This window comes from Meles meles, chromosome 1 (assembly GCF_922984935.1).
Source record: "Meles meles chromosome 1, mMelMel3.1 paternal haplotype, whole genome shotgun sequence".
NCBI classification, from domain to species: domain Eukaryota; kingdom Metazoa; phylum Chordata; class Mammalia; order Carnivora; family Mustelidae; genus Meles; species Meles meles.
In genome coordinates this window covers 185,259,206-185,282,072 of record NC_060066.1, presented here as the reverse complement: position 1 = coordinate 185,282,072, position 22,867 = coordinate 185,259,206, and the positions used below count along the sequence as shown (strand labels likewise).

The 22,867-nt window shown below is 47.2% G+C and overlaps 1 long non-coding RNA gene across 2 annotated transcripts; it reads left to right on the top strand.

The window, feature by feature from the left end:
- Positions 1 to 1,427: 1,427 nt before the first annotated feature.
- Positions 1,428 to 20,044, top strand: LOC123937000. 2 transcript variants are annotated; one of them, XR_006817401.1, is made up of 5 exons: positions 1,428 to 2,202; positions 14,709 to 14,939; positions 16,882 to 16,994; positions 18,007 to 19,439; positions 19,653 to 20,044. It is a non-coding gene; the product is annotated as an uncharacterized LOC123937000 (long non-coding RNA). The 2 variants fall into 2 exon arrangements; XR_006817400.1 differs by lacking the exon at positions 1,428 to 2,202 and adding an exon at positions 14,221 to 14,252.
- The last annotated feature ends 2,823 nt before the right edge of the window (positions 20,045 to 22,867 follow it).

Below are 22,867 nucleotides of genomic sequence, written 5' to 3'. Positions count from 1 at the left end.
CTGATCTCCTTTCCCAGCTTCTCTGCACAGGGACTCTGCGCTCCGGGGGAGCACTGGGGCATGCACCCTGTCTTTCTCTGCGTGCCTTGCCGGGGGGCCCACTTGCAGAGTAGTGAGCGCACGCACAGGCCTGGAATGGGGGCATCCAAGCAGGGGCCCCGCCACTGCTTCTCTGTCCCCTCCTTCGGTGGGTTTCTGCCATGAGAGTCAGGGAGAGACCTCACTCTAACCAACACCCTCACCCCAGGGCCACTCAGTCATCCGGAGAGCCAGGGCCCAAGGCTTTGGAAATGTCCTATCCTAGGGTCGTATTACTGGAAATACAACTGTTTCTCCCAGGCACGTGGCATGATGGCGTGGGAAAAGCCATCAAGTCCTTCAACATAGTAACTCTTCACTGGCACTAGTCAATCTTGAACTTTTCCTTCAAAGGAAAAGTTTGGTCAAATTCAAGATGTCAAGGGTAGGAGAAAGAAACAAGAATAGCTACTTTATCAAGACCATGCAGAAGCAAGGAGCCTGCTGGGCCCTTCACATAGATTATCTCACTGAACCCTTGTAACAGCCCCAGCATGCAAGCTTGAGGATGTTCCCATCTTACAGACTGAGAAGCTGAGTCTCAGAGAGGTAAAGCAACTTGCCTGAGATCACAGAGCCGCTGAATGCTGACAGGCCGCCTCCGGCTCCACTCCTGGTCTGGTGGACCTCAGAGTCTCTGGTCTCAACCGCTGCGGCCCATTCTGCCACAGGTATTGGGGACACCCGTCCCAGGTGGCAGCGGGGGTGGGGGCAGGTGTAGTTCCCAGGGTTCCTCAGAGAGGAGACTGCAGCCAGGGATGGTCAGGACGTTGCAAGAACACTGGGCCTGGTGTCAGGCAGATCTCGGCTCTGTCTTCTCCCAGCTGTGTGCCCCAGCCCATGTTGTTACCTTCTCTGTGCCTTCATTTCCTCTCCTGCAGTAAGGAGATGACGGTAAGTCCCCCTCTCTGTCTGCTATGGGAAGGAGATACGCTGATGTTTGTGGACGTGTTTAGAGGCCACGAAGCACTGGGCCCAGTGTATTATTATGCACTCCCCAGACTTCCAGGATGGGCAAACAGGGGGACAGGCTGGAGCTGCCCTGGGGAAGGGGGAGAGGAAAGTGCTGGATTGGGCCTTCTCTGTGTGGAGAGAGGCAGGTGAATGTCTCGCTCAGCCAGCCTCACAGGACAAGAGGAACCTGCTAACTAGGTCACCTTGCAGTAGGGAAGCGCTATTCCGGGAGCTGCCTGCCTCCTCCCAGAGCGGGAGCTGCCAGCTGGGCTATTTCAGGGGCAGCAGGCTCGGAAAGCTCACCCAACAACTCTGTCTTGGATCCCGTCCCTGCCTTTGGCGCCTTGGGCCTCGAGAGGCCAGGGGCGGGAGGGTGGGTGGCTGGCGGGCACTGTGCCTTTGCCCTCTGCATCTGGGGTCTGTGGTGGACAGTGGCCACACTGGACCATCACACCTTCCCCATCCCACGGAAACTACCACCCCGGGCGAGGCTAGTGGGTGAGGGCAGCAAGATACCAGGCTCGTGTTTCCCTGCCTGGCTGCGACACTCAGCTCCTGAGTGCAATAGCTCTGGGACACCAGGCAATTTGCTTTGCAAGCCTGGGCCTGGGCTTCCCCACCTATAAAGTAGGGGTGATGATGCCCATGTCCTGGGACTGTTTAGAGGATTAAATGAGATAATGGCATAAAGCACCAAGCACAGGGGCTGGCCAGAGGAAGTGCCTGGTAAACAGTGATAGCTCCTACCTGAGCTTCTGGGGCATTCCGGGCTTCAACGGCGATGGTGAGGACAGTGGATGGCTCGGCAGGTCTGAGAAGCAGGCTGAGTGTTGTGGGACGGGGCGGGGGGCAGGTGGAGGGAGAGACTGTGCTGCAGAAGCCGGGCTTTGGGCTCTAGCTCTGGCTCTGTGAGCACAGGAAAGAGAAGGATCCTTTCGGAAGGAACTTGGGGCTTCGAGACCAACAACTGACCGTGTAAGAGTCTCTCAGCTCCGTGCCATGTGTCTGCACTCCAAGCTTCAGATGGTTCATCTGCAAAATGGGCATGGGGACACGTACATCCTATGCTCTGATGAGGAACAGGTGAGGTCATCACCAAAAAGCCTTTAGCACCGCGCTTGGCACCTCGAAGCACTCAAGCAATGACAGCTCTTACTGGTCTCCTGTTCGGTAAGTGGAGCAACCCCTGCAGAAAGGGTCACTATCCCCATTTTATAGATGAGGAGATGGAGGCACAGAGAGGTTGAGTGGTTTCCCCGAGGTCTCACGGAAGCAGTGTTGCTGAGATTTGAATCCAGTCTAACTCTGGGGTTTGTGCTTTTTGCTACCTTGCCTGGCAGGTGGCAAGTACGAGATGAAGTCTATGCAGACAGGCGGATACAGACACAGGACCATCGGCCAGCATGGCGCAGTTATGTAATCAGGGGCTCAGCAGTGCACCTATTGTTAATACAATTACTAGCCTCATGGTGACCATCGTTCAGAAGAAAACTGGAAATTAAAAAGCTGGAGAGTGGCTGGTGAAGGTCGAGGGTGTCCTAAGATATTAGAAAAGGCAACAAGAAATCTGACAAAAATAAGAGGTAAAAATGAGAGTCATAAGAAACTTCTTGCAGCATGATCAGTCATTACAAAAAAAAAAAAGGAAAAATGTATGTTTCAAGCAATAAGGAAGTGATTTAGTAAATTATGGTTGATCTCTTTAAAACGATGATAATCTGATTGACATGGATAATGTTTATGACGCAGTTACTGTTGAGGGGAGAAAGCTGGGTGTAAAATTCTGTATCTGCTCTGAATATACTTCTATTAAAACTATCACCCGAGTGTAGGGAAGGGTTGAGAGGGAACATGCAAACAGCTGATGTGTTAAATGCTGGAATCAAGGATTTCTTTACTTTTGCAATGGATTTAATGATTCAACCATAATTTATTGAGAACTTGCTAAATGTTAGCCACTACGTTAAGCATGGCTATGTGAATGATATTAGGATTATGTTAGCGGGAAGGCTTACAGAGAAAAGAGGTTTTAATGCCTTTCAGACTATTCTGGGGGCCAAGGAGTTGAAAGCTGATATGGCCCCTGATCTCTCTGTGTGATGACGCTGCCATTCCTAGGAAGTTTGTTCCAGGTGGTCCCATAGGACACACCATCCCATTCACCTGCCAGCCAGCAGGATGTGGATGGGCAGGGGAGGGCAGGAAAGGTAGGACTGGCGATGGCTCATCCCACCTCCATCCTTGTGCCTTGGTCAGAACCTTGTCATGTGGTCACCCCAAGCTGCAGAGCAGACTGGGATATGGCATGACTTTGGGAGACCATGAGCCTAGCTAAAAATTCAAGCTCATGGAGAAATAGGGAGGATGGCAAAGGGTGGGGGGGACCTCTGCTGCAGCATGCCAAGCTAAGTAAGTTGAGGCCACGTCCTTGAAGAGCCCACCATCCAGTGAAAGGGAGACACATGTCAAGAAATGATGGAAAGACAGAGAAGTGCTGGGACTGAGTTATGGGATTACTGGGGACAGGAGCCCAATTCTACCCGGCAGGACATCTGCAGCTCCATCCGGAATGAAGATTTTGCCTTCACAGGGAGCTGCCCAGTTCATACCATGTAGGACTGTGCTCCGTGCCCAAGATCTGAGGTCCAAGCAGGGGCGAGTGCACTCCTGACCCAGGCTAGGAGCATACAGTGTCTTCTAGGATTGTGAATGGGGGTGGAGAGACACAGGATCTGGGCACTATAGCCCTGTTCCCGGAAGGCAGCAGGCTTCTGGACCCGCCCTTCAGCTTGATTGTCTATTCAACTCCTCTTCCTTTGATCTGTGATGTGTCTCTATAGCTTCCCAGGAAATCCATCAACCCTCACTACCTTCACTTTTTTTTTTTTATTTTTTATTTTTTGGACATAAGGTAGCTGCTTGAGACCAAAATAAGCTGAAATAATTCAGGGGTCAGGATAAGTTAACAAGCAGTTTTGCTGAGAGTCAATTCCAAGCGGGCATTTACCCCAGGTGCAATGAGCAGCCAGGAGGGTTTTAAGGAGGGCAAAGGGGAAGGTTTTCCACGCAGGGACTCAGCAGTGCATAAATCTGGAAGCCCCCCTGACCTCCCTCTGCAGCCAGTCTATTGGCAGACCCAACAGCCCAGGACAGGTGTCCGAGGCCGTCCACTTCTGCCCAACCAGCCTGGCCACCCGCTTGTCTGTCTGAGCCCCGACAACGGCTTTGCCTCCTGACCAGCTGGCTGCGGGCTGTTATGTTGTCTCCCTCCAATCTGTTCTCTACAAACCAGCCAACATGGTCTTCTAAAAAGTCTGATCAAGGGGCACCTGGGTAGCTCGATCGGTTGTGTCGGTCTGGCTCTTGATTTCGGCTCAGATTGTGATCTCAGGGTCGTAAGATCGAGCCCCAAGTGGGGTTCAGCACCCGGCATGGAGCCAGCTTAAGAGTCTCTCTTTCCCTCTGCTCTTCCCCGCCCCCACCTGGGTGTACACGCGCTTTCTCTCTCTCTCTCTCAAAAAAATTTTTAAAAGTCAGATCAAGCGAAGGAAACCAGTCTGAAGAGACTGTATACTGTATGTTTCCAGCTACATGATGTTCTGGAAAAGGCGGAACTATGGAGACAGTAAGAAGATCAGTGGTTTCCAGGGATTACACCGGGAGGGAAGGAGAAACACACAGAGCCCAGGTGGCTTTTCCGGCAGAGAAATTATTCTGTAGGGTACTGTAATGGTGGATACTTGTCATTCATCCTATTTGTGCCACACAGAGCGAGCCTTAATGTAAACTGTGGACCTACAGATGAATACTGGCTCATTAACTGCATCAAATGTATCACACTAATGCATGAGGTTAATAATAGGGGAAATTTGTGTGTGTGTGTGTGTGTGTGTGTGTGTGTGTGTGTTGGAGTGAGAGGGTATATGGGGATTCTCTACACTTTCCCCTTTTCCCCTAATTTTTCTAAAACTACTCTAAACCTAAAACCTGGAACTACTTTAAAATATAAAGCTGATTGGGGCGCTGGGTATCTCAGTCGGTTAAACATCTGCCTTGCGCTCAGGTCATGATCCCAGGGTCCTGGGATCGAGCCCTGCATTGCGGTTCCTTGCTCAGCGGGATCCTGCTTCTTCCTCTCCCTCTACCTGCCCCTCCCCCTGCTTGTGCTTATGCGCGCGCGCGCTCTCTCTCTGTCATAAATAAATAAATAAAATCTTTTAAAAAAAGCCTATTAATTTTTAAAAAGTCAGATCATGTCATTTCCCTGTTTAAAACTCTCACAACTGCTTCTATTGCATTTTGAAAAAAAAATAAATTATAAAAAATAATAAAACCCCCTCCTCCAGCCGATGAAGTTTCCATGAGGGGGCCCTGCCTCACTGTCGCCCTTCACAGACTCCAGCTGCTTTGGGCTCTCCTCTGTGTTCCCCAAACACTGCCAGTTTGTTCCCACCTCAGGGCCTTTGCACTTGCTATTCCCTCTGTCTGGATTCTCTTCTGATGATGTTCAGATGGATAGTTTCCTCTTATGATTCTGATCTTAGTTCATAGGTCAACTCCTTACAGAGGCCTTGCCTGACCACCCAACAAAGCAGTCACCCGGTCACTGGGTACTATATAACCCGAGTCACTGGCTGACATTCTTCTTCTTCTTCTCCTTCTTCTTCTTCGTCTTTTTCTTTTTTAAAGATTTAATTTATTTATTTGAGAGAGAGACAGTGAGAGAGAGCATGAGGGGGAGAAGGTCAGAGGGAGAAGCAGACTCCCCATGGAGTTGGGATCCCAATGTGGGACTCGATCCCAGGACTCCAGGATCATGACCTGAGCCAAAGGCAGTTGTTTAACCAGCTGAGCCACCCAGGTGTCCCACTGGCTGGCATTCTTCTTGCGTGTGCCTCTGTTTCTTTGTTTAGTGCCTGGATCCCCACTAGGATGTCGTTGCCATGGGAACAGGGGGCTTTTCTACCTTCTTCATTGCTTTATCCCCAGCTCCTAGAACAACACCTGGCCTATCAAAGGTGCTCAATACATACTCGTTGAGTGAATAAGTGACTGCGTGAGTGAATGAATGAATTTACTGAAACTCACACAGCGCTGGGCCCTAGCTGGCTTCTGGCTCCTGCCAAAGCCAGGTTCATGACCCCTGGAGGCCCACAGTCTAATCCACGAAGATTTATACTGAACAAAAGACAGAGTGCTTAGCCAGGCCATGGAGTCAGATAGTCTTGGTTCAAGTCCTGGCTCTGGTCCATAATAGCTGTGGTCTAGAAACCACTGAGGGAGGTTCCTAGAGCCTATGATATACTTAACAAATCCTAGTTGTTGCCAATATCATGCAGGCCATATAGACACACGAAACAGCACATTTCTAACACCAGAGTTCAGGGACTGTAGGAAATCACTCCATTCCTTGTTTCTGGATTGGGAGTGAGCACGAGTGAGCATGAGAAGGGGCAGGTTCTAGGGGGGAATGTTCATGCTCCCAGCAGCTCCACGAGGTGAGTGCTGTTAGGGCTGTCTCACAGGTGACAGGGCTGAGACTCAGGGTGGTGTAACTCGGCCAGCAGGTGGCAGAACCAGGAATGCCACCAGCTTTCACGGGAGGTCATGGTACCCACCCATCCCCCCATCACTGTCCCAGCTCTGGAGGCCCCGGCCCTAGTCCCCCGAGCCCGTGAGCTTACATGGACGGCTGTAAAACCAGAGTGGGCAGGCGCTGGGCTGTGGGTAGAGATGGACCTTCACATCCCACCCAGGGCGGGACCTGGGGCAACACAGGGCCACTGTGGTTTCTGCCTCGCAGAGAACATGTGGCAGCTCTAAGGACAGCCCTTGGCGAAGGAGGGAAGGTGCTTGGTAAGAGCGTGGAGTTGTGAGGCTGGTCCCATGGGTATATGGTAGCCGGTTTCCAGACTCCCCCCAGACAGAGGGCTAGAGCCGGGGTCCTGCAAGGTGGCACCCTGGGAGGGTGTATAGGCCTGAGGGGAAGGGCAGCAATCATCATGTGGACTCCTGAGGTAAGCGAGGCCCAGAGAGGGGGGTGTGAGCTGGCCTGGTCACCCGCAGGTTGGTGGCACATAGCTCCAGTGTGGGTCCTGGGAGGCTCAGGCTCCCTCCCCCCGCACTCCCGGGCTCCCTAGATGTGGGCCAAGGGTTCAACGACCTCTCTGAGACTCAGTTTCCTCAATTTCAAAGTAGGACAAACAGCACGTAGCTTCGCAGAGTTGGAAAGATTAGATGCACGTGTATGTGGCAAGTGTGAGCACGATGGCTGGGATGTGGTGAGCGGACAAGAAACATTCGTTTTCCTCTTTCCTCAGCTCCATTCCCCACGTGAACATCAGAGACAGTCTCCTACCCCTCATCAGCGGTTGGGGGACAGCCCTGATCCCCGATCTTCCACTCTTCCCAGGGCCTCCCACTTGGGGTCAAAACTCCCCAGCCTGACATCTGGGATACCCCAGACTAGTCTACCTGCCCCCTTTTCTGCCATCTCTTTATTTATTTTTTTAAAAATTTTATTTTATTTAAATTCAATTAATTAACATACAGTGTATTATTCCTTTCAGAGATAGAGGTCAGGGATTCATCAGTTATGCATGTAACACCCAGAGCTCATTCCATCATGGGCCCTCCTTAACGCCCCCCACCCCATTTCCCCATCCCCCCACCCACCTCTGCCATCTCTTTGTAACTAACGTGGTGTCAAGTTAACAAGCCAGTCCACGGCCATTTTCGGAGCTGGTGCACGAGCCTCCCCATCCTGTGGACCCGATTCACTTTAATACATTAAGCGTTCTGAGAAAGCCCCTTCAGGAAAGAAATCTGTTTAACCTTGTTCAATCCAGAATTTTCCAAGTTAGTTTGACTGTGAAACCCTATTAATATCCCACAGAACATGCTCGTGTTTCCTGAACACCCTTTGCGATTTCCTGCCGGCATGCTCTGCGTAGGTGGGTCTCGCTTCCCATGAAGGCTTCCTCCCCAGCACACAGTTACTAATCCCTGGAGGCCCAGATTGGAGACTCCCCTTGTTCTGGGAGTGTAAGCCCCTCCTCACAGCACCCGCAGCTCTGTGCATAGGCCCCTTCCTTTGCCTCCCTCCGCCCCGCATGAGGGTGCCCCGCCAGGCTGCCGGGTCCCACCCCCATCTCCCCAGCATCTGTCTCCCTGCTCCCCCTTTCCCCTGCCCCCCAGCCCACTGAGTCCTATTACCTGTCCTCTGTTCTCCAAGGAACATCAAAAACATCTCCTCTGAGAACCTCTTCTATATGCTTCTGTCGAGAAAAATCTCTCTTTTCCTCATGTTTTTAGAGCCAAATCTCAGTGAGGATAGGATCCATAGTTTTTTTAAAAGATTTTATTTATTTATTTGACAGACAGAGATCACAAGCAGGCAGAAGGCAGGCAGAGAGAAAGAGGGAAGCAGGCTCCCTGCTGAGGAGAGAGCCCAATGTGGGGCTGGATCCCAGGACCCTGAGATGATGACCTGAGCTGAAGGCAGACACTTAACTGACTGAGCCACCCAGGCACCCCAGGATCCATATTTTTAATTTCTCCACAGTGCTTTGCACTTAGTAGGTGCTCGGCGAAAGCATGTTTATTGATACATTTGGCCAGTATTTACAAAACTTCTATTATATGGCCCATGCTGAGTGCTGGGGGATACAATGGGAAATAAAACAGACATGGAAGGCAACAAGGAAGTGGGGAAAAGCAGACAGCTTGAGTGCAAATCCCGATTCCACCATTTACTAACGGTGCATCTCTGGGCAGATTTCATTCCTAAAACAGGGAAAGATATAGCTCTATCTTAAGGAGTTACTGTGAGGATTAAATGAGATGATAAATGCAAAGTACTTAGAATATTACCCAGCAGAGAGTAAGGCCCGTGTATATGTTGGCTATTATTATTGCAATACATGTTTTTTGCCTCATAGACCTTGCTGACTATAGGGAAGACAGACACTGAAAAACTAATTATACAAATAACTGTTTTTGAGATGTATCAAGAAAGAAAAGAACAGTACCCAATGTGGGTATAAAACAGATGGCCCAGACTTGTCCAGAGGATCAAGGAAGGCTTCTCTGAGGATGTGATATTTAAGCCAAGACCGAGGATGAGCAGGAGATGCCCGGCCAAGTGGGAATCGAAGGGTGTTCCAGGCAGAGGGAACAGCATGTGAAGAGACGCAGAGTCAGGAGGGAGCTTGGCATCTTGGAAGGACTCCGAGAAGACCAGGGTAATGGAAGCACAGAGAACAGGGGGCAGAGGTACAGATGAGTGTGCAGAGTGGGGCGGGTCACGTCTGGCCCTAGGGCTTCATCCCAGGAGCTTTGGGGGAAGCTTTCAGAGGTTTTGACGAGGGCAGTGATGGTACCTGCATCTCAACAGACCATTCCAGAAGGTGGTGGGAGACTGGTCTCCGGCACTTAGACTGGGGTGCGGGCTATGGCGAAGAAGAGGTGTGTGGGTCAGGGAGCGGCTCGGGGATCAAAGAGTGGACAGGAAGGGGCGCCTGAGTGGGAGCAGGGGGAAGAGACGAGGGGCAGAGATGCCTGGAGATTCTTGATCTGAGCGACAGAGGAGCGGACGACCAAGCTGCTCAAACGCGGAGGGACGGGATGTGCCCAGACTGAGTTTGAGGATGGAAAGGCGTCAACAGTTTCAGGGGAGTAAAATTAATACATCATGCCAAATCATGCCACTTGAAGAATATAAAGGCAGGCAAAGTAATTATTGCTTGAACAGAGGCTTTGGGTTGAGAGACCTGTTGCTTTTTTTTTTTTTTTTTTAAAGGGAGAAGAGGCTGCAGATAGAGATGTTTTGAACAGAGATGTGCACGGAGAGAGGTTTGGACCCAAGCAGGCTCCCAGCAGGCGGGGGCTTTGGCCAGCCCTGGAAGGGGGTAAAGTACTTAGACAGGCGCCACAGTGCAGACTCGCTTTGGTGTCACTTAAGAGAGTCACTTGCTCACTTATTCATCCAACAAACATTTACTTGTTTATGTATCTATCAATCTTCTAGAGATTAGGGGTATAATGGATCTAAAAATCCCTTAGCTTCTGCGAGGGGACACAGACAACAAGCCTCAGCATATAACTCATCTCAGGTCAACTGCTGTAAAGGCAAAGAAGGCAGGACCGCAGATTGGAAGGGGACAAGGGAAGCTCTCGGAGTCGAGGAGAGATGCACTCAAGTCTTTCTGAAGGAGAGGCATTTGGGTTTCAATAAAAACCATTGAGAAATCAGATTTCTGATTTGGAAATATATGGAAGGTTCCCTTCATATTTTTCTTTGTCATCTTTAAATGTATATTATTAAGTAACTGACATAACTATTTAGAACTTTGAAATAAAAGCCATAAAAATGAACCATGAAATCAATGAAGAAGATTGTAACCAAAAAAATGTTCTTGGGTGTGGGGTGGCTCAGTCAATTAAGTTTCTGCCTCGGACTCATGTCATGGTCCTGGGGTCCTGAGATAGGGCCCTGCTCAGTGAAGAGTCTGCGCCTCCCTCTTTCTCTCTCTGCTCTTCCCCCTTCTCTCAAATGAATGAATAAAATCTTTTAAAAAGTTTAAAAGAATTTTTCCGGTCATTCCAAAAGCAGTACCTCCCTAAGAGGGATGGGTAAGTGTGGAAAGAGGGTATGCAGAGGCTCCTGGAGTCTTTCAGGGTCCACTTCATACAGGGAGTGGATCCCAGGGACACCTCGGAAAAAAACACTGACATGTTCTGTGGACTCCACATGAATTTTACTGCACTGACTAGGAGAACGTAAAAGGTATAATGCGCCTCGACAAACGGACGTCGATGGCTGAGTGAGGAGTTTCATCCATTCCCCGAGGACTTAGCATTAGTCATCGCAGGAGAAGACGTAAGGCGTTCCGACAGAAACCTGACAGAGGTCTTCCTGCGTTTGAGAACAATCCTGAAAATGTACACGACGTGACCAGTAGCAAATTGGACATGGGAAGAAAGTTTTCTGAATTATCCGTACGATCTTTTTCCATGCTGGAAAAAAAAAAAAACCAGGCTGGAGGAAAAGCTCAATTGTCCCTTTCTTCTCTGTCTAGGAGCATAGACTTACAAAATCATTGTCCTGAGTGTGAAGAGGCAACCAAAGAAAATGCAGCCCCAAAGGTAGGAAACCAGAAAGGCATGTCAGATGGGCAATTTAAAAAAAAGTGCTATATGCTTTTGTGGATTCTGTGACTGTTGAGCCATTTGTCAGCTGCTAAACTTTTATAATCTGCTGTGGTTTATTCTCTCATTACAAATAAATCTTCCTACACCTAAAGTCATTAGCTATGTCTGTGATGCTGTTATAGTACCCCCAAATTCAGTGGCTTACAAGCATAATTATTTATTTGCATAGGTCTGCAGATCCGCTGGGGACCCCCCAGCTTTAGGCTAGAGCAGGGGGAGTGAGATGACCTGGGACAGGCTCAGGGGGATGGCTCTGCTCCAAAGGGTCTCCTCTTCTACCTGGGACCACCTTTTAAAAAGATTTTATTTATTTATTTGAGAGAGAGGGAGAGAGAGAGCATGAGCTGGGAGAGGGGCAGAGGGAGAAGCAGATTCTCTGCTGAGTGGGGAACCCAGCCCCAGGATCCTGGGATCACAACCTGAGCTGAAGGCAGACACTTAACTGACTGAGCCACCCATGCGTCCCAGGGAATGTCCTTTTTGTGGCGGTGACAAGCAAGACAGCAAGACCCAGCCTCAGAAATGGTATACTGTCATTTCCACTCCATCCCATTGGTTAAAACAAGTCACGTGGCCACACCCAGGGTCAGGAACCCTGGAAATACACTCTGGTCTTTAGCAGCCCGACCTGCAAGTTCTCAGGGCAGAAATGTATACACAAGGAGGGGTAAAGAATTGGGCCCAATCATGCAATCTTCTGTTCAGACCTAATTTTACACCTCTAATGTCATAATCCTTACCTTAAAGAGCTCCTCTCCCCAAATTGTGTTGATCCCTTGGGTGGCTGAGCTCTTTGGACCGGGCCCAGGGTAGGTGAGGACCGTTGCTCCAACAATGAATGTTCCGCAGATGAGAGGCTCATGACTAGTTTGAAATAGTTGGTACTGGGAAGCCCTGTTGAATTCAACACCCATTTATTTCAAGCCATTTCGTTCATCAATAACAGAAAAGGAAGGGCTGTCAGATTCCTTAAATAAAATTTCAGTTGTGGTTGCAAAAAGGTGGTGATAGTCATTTGTCAAGGTAATTATTTGAAAGTTTTGGGTGGGAATTTTGTGGAACTGTTGCAGATACGAAATCTAACGTAAATATTTACGTTCACAGAAGCGAGCTCAAATCTCTAAGTAAAAACTCTGAAAAATATTGTATTGGAATGTGTTTACAAATTTAACATTTAGTTTCTTTGCTGACTGTTATTCCAGGGGATCCTAGGTATCCAGAAATAAATGGTCATAATCCTTATTATTTTTTTAATTTTTTATGTATGTATGTATTTATTTTTAAGGATTTTATTTATTATTTGAGAAAGAGAGAGAGGAGGGACAAGCAGGGGGGAGGGGTAAGTGGGGAAGCAGAATCCCCACTGAGCAGGGTCCCTGATGTGGGGCTCCATCCCAGGACTCTGGGATCATGACCTGAGCTGAAGGCAGAGGCTTAACCCACTGAGCCACCCAGGGGCCTCTATGGTACATGCTTAATATTGGTCCATGTATATTACACTTGTTTGAGTTATTTCTAATAACATAACACGTTACCCAAAACCAAAGCTAGCACTTTGGCTATCATCTCCAAGTAACTTAACTAAAATCTCTTGTCTGACCCAGTATCACATTTTGACTTGCCTGGATCTGGATGTTTCTGCCTTTGTGGGCCTCTTCCTACACACACACACACACACACACACACACACACACACAAATATGTAGGTTTATCATATGACTGCATTGATATGAAGAATATATTAATATTATACTTTAAAACATTTCCTTTGGGACGCCTGGGTGGCTCAGTCGTTAAGCGTCTGCCTTCGGTTCAGTCATGATCGCAGGGTCTTGGCATCAAGCCCCGCATTGGGCTCTCTGCTGAGCTTCTCCCTCTCCCCTCCCCCTGCTTGTGTTCCCTCTCTCACTGTGTCTCTCTCTATCAAATGAATAAATAAAATCTTTAAAAAAACATTTCCTTTGCCCTCTGCTTCTGATTAAAGGGAAATAAAACAGTCTGATGGGCCCTACAAATATTATGGATCCAGGGCACTGTCTGCCATGCCCAATGGACAAGCTGGCCCTATTTCCCGCAGTGAGATACCAATTGCCCCAGATCCTACGCTTATTAATCCTTTTTCTTTTTGTATGTAATTGATTGCACCTGTATGTATCCCTTTAAAGAATCCTTTTAATGTTAGTCATTTTTAACTTCACGAAAGGCTATCACATTGCATGTATTCCTTGGAGATTTACTTTTCCTGGTTAGTGTTAGATTGGTTAAATTAATTTATATGTGAAGCATGTCCCTGGAGCGGACTCATTTTCACTGCTGCCTATTGTATGTCGTGTGTGAGCCTATCACAGTCTATTCATCACCCTCCCATTGACGGGCATTTGGAATGGACATTTTTCATCATTTCCCGCAGGAACAAACAACTCTAATATTTCAATGGCTTCCAATGGCTTCCAGCCCCAAGTTATTTCTAGTCCTCATTCTGCAAGGCTGAGGATCGGCCGCAGCTCTGCCGCGGAAGAGTCTCTGCCAACAGGGAGACTTGGCAAATGGTGAAAAGGAATGAACAATTACGAATAAGGAACGCGGCCGATCCCAGCTGGTTTCTGGCTTCTATTACACGGGCAGCTCTGCTATGACACGGGTAACAGCCCAGCTGCTGGGGCAGAAGCTACGTGGATGCTCGGTGTCAGAAGATAATGCGAGACTTTCTGCCCGAGTGGTTTCACCCGCATACACGCCTGCCAGCCATGTGCCAGAGACCCTAGGGGTCCACGCCCTTTCTAACACTTGGTATTATCTGACTCCTTTTCTTTTTTTTTTAGGGATTTTATTTATTTATTTGACAGAGACACAGTGAGAGAGGGAACACAAGCAGGGGGAGTGGGAGAGGGAGAAGCAGGCTCCCTGCCGAGCAGGGACCCTGACTCGGGGCTCGATCCCAGGACCCTGAGACCATGACCTGAGCTGAAGGCAGATGCTTAACCGACTGTACCACCCAGGCGCCCCAGGTATTATTGGATTCTTAGCTATCGCAAATCGAATGGATGTAGAATGGTGTTTCGCGGAGGCTTTGATTTGCGTTTTCGTGATCACTAACAACATTTGTGTCTTTGTACTGAGTGGCTCTGTGTTTCTTCCTCTCTGATACCGTGCTCAGCGTCTCTCCATTTTTCTGTTTTGTTCTTGTTGTTGTTTTGTCGTTGTTGTTGTTCTGACTTGTACGTAGTTCTTTACATATTCTTCGTATCATTCCCTTGTTGCCTCTGTGTGTTGAGGTTTTCTCCCACCTCATCACTTGTCTTTCCACTTCCTGTAAGGTGGCTTTTGTTGAACATAAATCCTTAATTTTAACACAGTCAGGTTTATCACTCTTTTATTTTGTGGTAAATGCGTTTGGGGCCTTATTTAAGAAGTCTTTCTCTATCCCAAAACTCTGAAAGATACTTACTTCTATTTCCTACTAGGAGTTTTAAAGTCTTCTTTGTGAAATCCGTGGAGAGCTGACCTCTTTCTGCGCCGTGAAGTCATTTTTTCACAGCCCCGTTATTGCGCGCTCTTCGTTTTTTGTTCACCGTGGAACAGACAGAAGTCCACAGACCGAAGTTCTGTGCAGGTCTGATTCTGGGTCTCTCCGTTCCTTCTTACCAGTCCCTCTGTCCCGACGCAGCATCCGGCTTTCAGAGCCCAGCTGCCTAGTAAGTCCTGACTTCCGGTGAGGCCAGTCCCTCCTGCCCTCCTTAGAAGTGCCCGAAGCACAGCAGGGCACCCTGAGCTGGGGTAGGAGAGGAGTTGGACAATCTCCTAAAGGGTGGGGGCTTCAGAATCAAATCCCCTGACATCCTAACTGTGCTCCTTCTAAATGAGTGGTTTCAGGCACCTCAGTTTCCCTTTTGAACCTTGAATTTCTTTGCATAAACGGAGTATAAGGATGCTACCCAACGAAGATGGTCTGAGCATCAGATAAAACCATCTGAGCAAAGATTTCAGGCCAGCACTTGTCTGTTGACCTTGTGTGTTTGTGAGATGCGGCCCAGAGATGCTAAATGATATGCTCAAGGTCACGTGACTCATGCTGACTTCTCACTGCTGGGATAATTTCCAACTCAGTCAGTCTTTTCGGTTTCTTTCTTCTGTTTCCCAACAACACCTCCCCCTACCACAGCCAAATCTATCTCTGAAAGCTCATGGCACACCACAGTTCCCCACAACTCCAGCTGCTTTGGCCTTTTCTTATCTGACAGGAACAGAGTGAACTAGATAATGGTCTCTAACAATGTTGGAGAGGGAGCCAGGTTTATTTAAAATCCATCTTGTTATGGTCCTGTTACCATAGGCCTTGGCTGAGCTATGGGTCAAGGGCATCCAAAAGCAGCCAGGTCTGGGCCTGGCTTCTGGGATGATCCCTGAGCTGACCGGGAAGTGCCCCCTGGAACTCAGGAATCAGGAATCATCGAAGTCACAGTGGCCTTGAGGGTTAATGGCTAAAATCAGTCCCTGAGATAGGGCCACGTCTGTGTTCTTCCCTCTGTCTCTCTTGATCCCACCACTGTCCCTGGCATGCTGATGCTCATGAATGCATTAATTAACATAGTCAGAGAGATGCAGAGTCACCTGGAAGGGACAGCGTGACCTAATTCTAAAGACACTAACACAGCTAGGGAAAAGGTGTACCGCGTACCAGCCGATTTGGTAAAGTCTTAAAGAGAGAAGGGGCTCAGAAAAGAGTACGAGTATGCCAAAAGTTGCAAGAATTAAAATGTGAAATGGTTCAGAAACTGATGGAGAGATAAATGGAGGGAATAGAAGCCACAGCCAGATGCAAACATATAAAGAAATTCAGTGTACGATAAAGGTGCCATTTCACACATGTGACAGTATATTACGTTTAAGGGCAATTGATGGGTCATTTTGAAAAACATCTAGCTGTGCCCCTAACTCATTTCATACACCAAAATAAATTCCAGATGAATCCAAAGTGTAAAAATGGAAACCAAACCATAAAAATAATAGAAAAAGCTATCAGAGAATGTTTGCTTTTATAATCATGGAATAGAGAATATCTTTCTAGATCGTGACACAAATCCCAGCAGTTATGAAGAGAAAGATGGGCAGCTCTGACTACATAAATATTTTTTAAACTTCTATGCGGGGGGGACATACACACAAAGCAAATGACACACTAAACTGAAGAAAATATTGATTTCCTTTCCACATGATGGAGGTGGACTGAGAAACTGATTTGCAAAGAACTCTCACCACCCAGCATTTTTTAAAAAGGACAAAGGAAGAAAAGTAAGAAAGGAAAAGATGAGTAAGAAAAATAGGCAAATAACATGGGAAAATACATTTTATAGAAAATGACATTCAAAGGGCCAACATGCACACGAAGAGATGCTTGACTCTGCAAAGAACAGATCCAAATGAAAATGACAAGGGGATGATATTTTTCATACATCAGGTTGGCGAAAGTTAAAAGGTACCCAGTGTTGGGGCAGAGTGTCTGTGGGTCCCTCTCATGACTGCTGGGCACGTGCGAATTGGTGCATTATTTTTGGAGGGAAATTCATCCATTTCTCTCAAGACTTTAGATTGTGACTTTGATCTAGTTAACTCTGACTTTGAGAATTTATTTTCCAGAAACTCTAGCGAGGGGACCAAAGAGAAATATACAGGAAGTTCTTTGCCGCATTGTTTGTAATAACAGAAGACTGGAAATGTCTGTGTATCAGCAGACGATTGAGGAATTTACGGTATGTCCATATTATACAGCTGTTGAAGAATGAGAGTGGTCTATCTATACGTGCCAATGTGGAAACGTACCCACAACTTAGGATTCTATTTAGAAAGAAAACCAAGTTGAAGGGCGCCTGGCTGGTTTGGCCAGGGGAGTGTGTGACTCTTGATCTTGGGGTTGTGGATACGAGCTCCATGTTGGGTGTAGAGATCACTTAAAAATAAAATCCTAGTGCTCGCTTCGGCAGCACATATACTAAAAATAAAATCCTAAAAACCAAGCTGAATAGCTTATATAGTATCTGTATATGTAATATTATTATATCACTAATATATATTATAACACATACATCCAAATGCTATTAATTTTTTATTTATATTTTTTAAATGACCTCTCACTCTCTCCATATATATTTGTATAAAACACACACATATATAATTATATGTGATTTTATATATCTGCAAATTTACACACCAAAGCATTAACAGTGATTTAGATTGAAGGAAAGGTTGAAATTCACATTTTCTGTATCCCTTAAAATGAAAAATTCTGTATCCTTTAAAATTTTTCCAGTGAGCACATAATACTTTTATAACAATGTTGGAAAACCATTTTATTAAAACTATTTTCACTGACATTTTTGGCTTAATATATCAGTGTTTGTGAGTTGGTGGCTTAAAGTCTGCCTCTGAGGACAGACTCCCATCCTGCTAATTGGTAGGGCTTTCTGCTAGATCACATTTCCCTCTCCTGGCTTTAGAAACTTCCCACCAAGAACCCTGACTCCCTTTTGGAGCTAGACTTTGCAAGGGCTGTCCTTTATCCTGAGAGAGCCAAAGAAGCCACTTGTGTTTGCCCAGGACTTGCTGGGGCATAATAAAGGTGGCCCAAGTGCATACCTTTGGCATTAAGGCAAACCCTGAAAAAGTAAGCAACTTTGTTGGGTTGGCCTTTCACGGCACGGTAATACCATCCACCCCAAACAGTGACAGGACAGACCCACATCCCACTGTTGTCTGTATTTCTAGGGGCCAGCCTAGAAAAGGCATTTGGATCTAATTTATCAACACAAACACAGACAAAGAGGACCTGCCCACCAGGCAGGTGGTGATGGCTGGCTATCAAATGGACCTAAAGAAGTGAGAGAAGACATTAGCCGTGAGCCATCAATCGCAGGAGGGCCAGAGGGAGAAAAGGCAGATAGGGTAAGCCAGTTTATCAAAGGGAAAAAGGGAGGAGGCAGCCAGCACCACCCAAACATCTCAGGCAGGACTCCTGGGGCATGGAGCTTGCCCATGGTAGGAAGAGAGGGCAGAGAGGTGAGTGGGGATGGAGTGGGAGGTGGGACAGGCTGTACTGTATTCTTGTCTCTATGGCAGGTGTCGGGAGGGAGCAAGAATGTTGGACTAGCTCAGTGATTCTGACCTGGAGTCCCAGAACCCTAGGGAGCTCTCCAGATAGAAATGGGTACCATGAGCTATTTTAGAACTTCTAAATGCATAACAGGAATTGTGCATTGGCTCGGGAGGAGACTGTATGTGCTGACAGGCCAGGTATCTTTCTTTGGGGCTGGAACTCCATTCCTCCCAAGGAACAGGAAAGCATTTGGATCCAGCCCACTCTGCAGGAGGGCTGACCCAGCTTAGATCATATCCTGTTGGGCCTTTGGCCAAGTCAGCCTCTCTCAAGTGTTAGTTTCCTCTTTGGTGGAATGGGGGTGATAAGAGTCCCCCACTCAGAGGACGATGGTGGCTGTGGAGTGAGTTGGCACTGAGCCTGGCCCAGAGTGAGCCCTCGGCAAATGGTTGTTACTATCATTATTAATTCAGGGTAGGAAGTCTGGACATCTCATGCTAATCAGAAACTCTGATTGGAACTATATATATTGATTAATAAATAGTAGGAAATGAATGAATGATTAATTATTTAGAGCAGCTTTTTGGAGGAGAACATCTTTCAAAACATGAGACCCCTAGAGAGAAATCAGGATCGTACATGGAGGGACAAAGATCGAGCCCCTTTGTGTAAATTCTCTGCCTGCCAGAGTCTATTAAGAGACTAGGCCTTTCCTTGTAGGAGCCTTGGTACAATTGTTCTCTCTGCTTGGAAAGCCTTTCTCTCCCTCTCTCTGCCTGCCTGACTCCTCCCAGGACACCTCCTCCAGGAAGTCTCCCATGGCCCTCTCCAGCACACGGGGCTCACTCCTCTGAGGTCACCCACTACAGTGTGCGGTGATTTCTTAGACCAGTGATTCTCAACCTTGACCATGCATCAGAACCAAACAAAGCACTTGTTAAAACAGAGATCCAAGGATCTCACCTGTTTATACTATGGCACCTGCAGCAGCTCCTCCGTGTCAAATAACAAGATCTAATGCAAAAGATTTCCCAAGGTTTTGTGTGCTGACAGCCATACGGCAGTGGTGACGGGCTTGGAAGTGTCACGGGCCTGAAGGCTTAAGGTGAGGAGCCCTCCAAGCGGTCAGGGAACTCAAGAGGCCTGTGTCCTAGGTCATAGCGCCCTCTGGTGGCAACAGCTCAGCTCTGCGTCTCGAGCTGGGAGGAGCTGGGTGATGGAAGGGATGGGGTTTCCCTCTCCTCCAGGTCTGTGCCACCACCAGAGGCGACTTGCTGAAACCTGGCTCCGACTTTTCTCCCTTTTGTTCTTCCTCCAGGTTAAACCTTACCCATGGCTGTCTACTGCCTTCTGGACAAAGCTAAACATTCAAGGTCCTTTGCTGCCTGGCCCCTCTTCTCCTGCCTCGGGCCCCTCAGTACACTGTGGCTCTCCCCAGAACCCTCTGTTTTATCCACACAGACAGGCTGTGGATTTTATGCCTTCCCATATGCTAGTCCTCCTAATGGGACTGCTGCCCACGTTCTCCTCCTAGAAATGGACTCTTTCTTTAATGTCAAATGTGGCCTCTTCCATGAAGCCCTCTTGGACTCCTCCAGACAGAGGAGTTTTTATAGCCCTGTGCACAGGCCACTATAGAGACCCCATGGTGCTTGTAAGTACCAGTTTGTGGGGGCTGGGCCCTCTTTGGGACCAGGAGCTTCTTTGGGGCTCCTGACTTAGCTTTGGTGTCTCAATAAATAATTATGGAATCCAAAAGGCTGTTTTTCTACCTTTCTCTCTCTCTCTCCCTCTCTTTCTCTCTCTCTCTCCCTCTCTTTCTCTCTCTCTCTCTCACACACACACACACAGCTCCAATACTCTCTCAACCCCCCCTTTCAAAGCTGAAAATCACTTTCTAATTCCTAATGCTGCTCATAGATCCTTCCATATAATTCATTCATTAATTCAGTTGGCAAATATATTTGAGGCATGCCTTCTGGCAGGCATTAATCCTAGTGCAGGGTATATGGAGGAGAATAAAGACAAAGTTCCTAGCCCGGGAACTTACATTCCAGTGGAGGAGAAAGATAATAAACAAAATATATTATATATTGTTAAGTAGTGATAAGTGCTATGAAGTAAAGTAGGGTAAGAGATAGAAATTGATGGAGGGGGTTTACTTTAGGTAGTATGGTTAAAGAGTCTCACTGATGAGATGATATTTGAGCAAAGACCTGAGCAAAATGAAACTGAACCATGCATATATCTGGGAGAAGACATTCCTGATGACATGCAAAGGCCCTGTGACATATTCTAGGAACAGCAAGAAGACCAGTGTCTTAAGTTGGGAAATTCAGGAGCAAACTCTGGGTTGAGGATATGCACAAGTGACTTAAGAGTTCCCTTTGGGTGGTCCCAAGGCCATGCGGAAGGCAAGGCTGAGAAGAGGAATCCAAGCAAAGATGTGGCTTCAGGCAGAATGCTGCGGGGGGGGGGGGGGTGCTCAGCCTGATTCCACAGGGAGATCTGGTGCATGAGCTATGCCTTAGAGTTTGTCCCAAGCTAAGGCAAGGTTGCTGAGACTTTCACACTCCCATCAGCCCTTGATTTACGGCCACCGCAGGGAGATGTAAATGCTCAGACCCTTCATGCAGGCAATGTGGACTCCAGTAGCTTGAGGGCAGCCTTGCCCCTAAAAGAGCCGTAAGTACTGAGTGTTGAAAACAAAAGTGTACAAAAGTTGGAGAACACACACAATGAGAGGAAAGGGGGTTATCTGAAGCAATCCCAACATTATTGAACATTATTAGTGGAGCACTAACATTATCTGTTGTAATCAATGAGGCTGAAGAACAGAAGCCAAGGGGAAGAATTATGAAATGAGATCCAAGAGTCGGCTAAGGCCAGATTAGGTAAACCAATATCTGATTTTGCTCAATGAGGCAAAGTGCCAATCTAAAAATCTATACTTTGTAGCCTTTCTTGTATCTAAAGGTGGCCAGTTCAAGACACAGATCTAAGTAGAAGTATGCTGGAGGCTTCTGAGAAAGCACTGATTTCCTGATGGAAGCACCGCTTCTTCCACCTTGCTGCTCCCTTCTTCCTACCTGGAATGTGAACCTGAGACTAGAGGTCCAGCAGCCATCTTGTAACCAAGAGGTCATAATGATGCAAATGTGATAATAAAAGCTTCACACTATGGATAGTGGAGCAGATAGACAGAAGGGGTCTGAATTGTTGGGGATGTGGCAGTGTGGCTGCACAGCCTTAGATGCCCATCTCTGAACTTTTTCGGGAAGAGGATAATAAATTCCTATTTGATGAAGTCATTGGCTTTCTATTACGTGCAGCTGAGCGTCATCCCTAAGTGACATCACCTCCAAACAGTTTGTGAGTCTGCACAGCCTCCTACCTTTTGTGAGATCACCTGTTCCCACCCAAGTACGGTGGATGTTGTAAAGCTTTTTCAGGCTTGCTTATCTTCTGTGTGACTAATCCTGTCTTGTTTTATTGCACATTTATTTAGTTATGAGTGGGGCTGAGGGTTTTTATATGTTTACTGAATGTTTATGTTTACATGAACTGCATGCCTTTGCGCTTTGCCTGTTTTCGTTTGGGGACCCCAAAGAACTCACGCTGGGCATTGGCATCTTAAAGGCTCTGAAAATTCCTGTAGTATTAAATCCGGAGCTTAACTCTAGCATAGAATCCTCTAAAAATAACCACAGAACATGTTTAGTCTTGGAATTCCTTTTGCTATTAGGACAGAGCATTCCAACTAGTTTTCCACGAATGGGCTGTGGGCATGCTGATCTGTTTGACCCCTCAGAAAGTGGCTGCAGCTGAAAACGTGTTTGAACGCTATCAGATGGCTCCCTCTGTAATTGGCAATAATTATTTTTGTGGCCAAGATTTTATGCGAAGTCCCTGCTGCCAGCAAGTCTCTGTCTGGGCCACGTTATGCCACAGCCCCTCCTGGAGGTGCACAGAAAGTCATCTCAGATAGGCTCATTATCGCTATAGTTCCTGTTTGCTTAGCACCTGCAACATTATTTTATAAGGACCTAGAAAATATTGACATAGCTTTAATTTTCTTATTTGTCATATGTTGCTAGTGTGGAAGAATGGATATGATTATTTAATAATGGTGTTTCCATATTAAAAATAATATATCGTGTTAATTTTCTTACTTGTCATTTCTTGACTGAATGAATGACTATTGATTTCTAGCACAAATGTTTAACACAGTCTGATTCTTGGTGGAGTTTCAGAATGAATTGTTGTTGGATTTTATTTTATTTTATTTTTATTTTTTGTTGTGGTTGTCTTTTAAAGACAAGAAAATGCTTCTAAAGATGAACATAACCTGCTCGGTCCCTGTGCTTCTAGTCTTCAGGACTGATTGACCCAGTGGCAGGGAGAGCATGCGTCCAGGAAGAGACTTGCACAAGCAGGCTCCTAGCAGCTGTGTTCATAATAGCCACGAACTGGAAACAGCCCAAATGTTCATCAACAGATGAATGAAGAAATCGTGGCATATCCCCACAACAA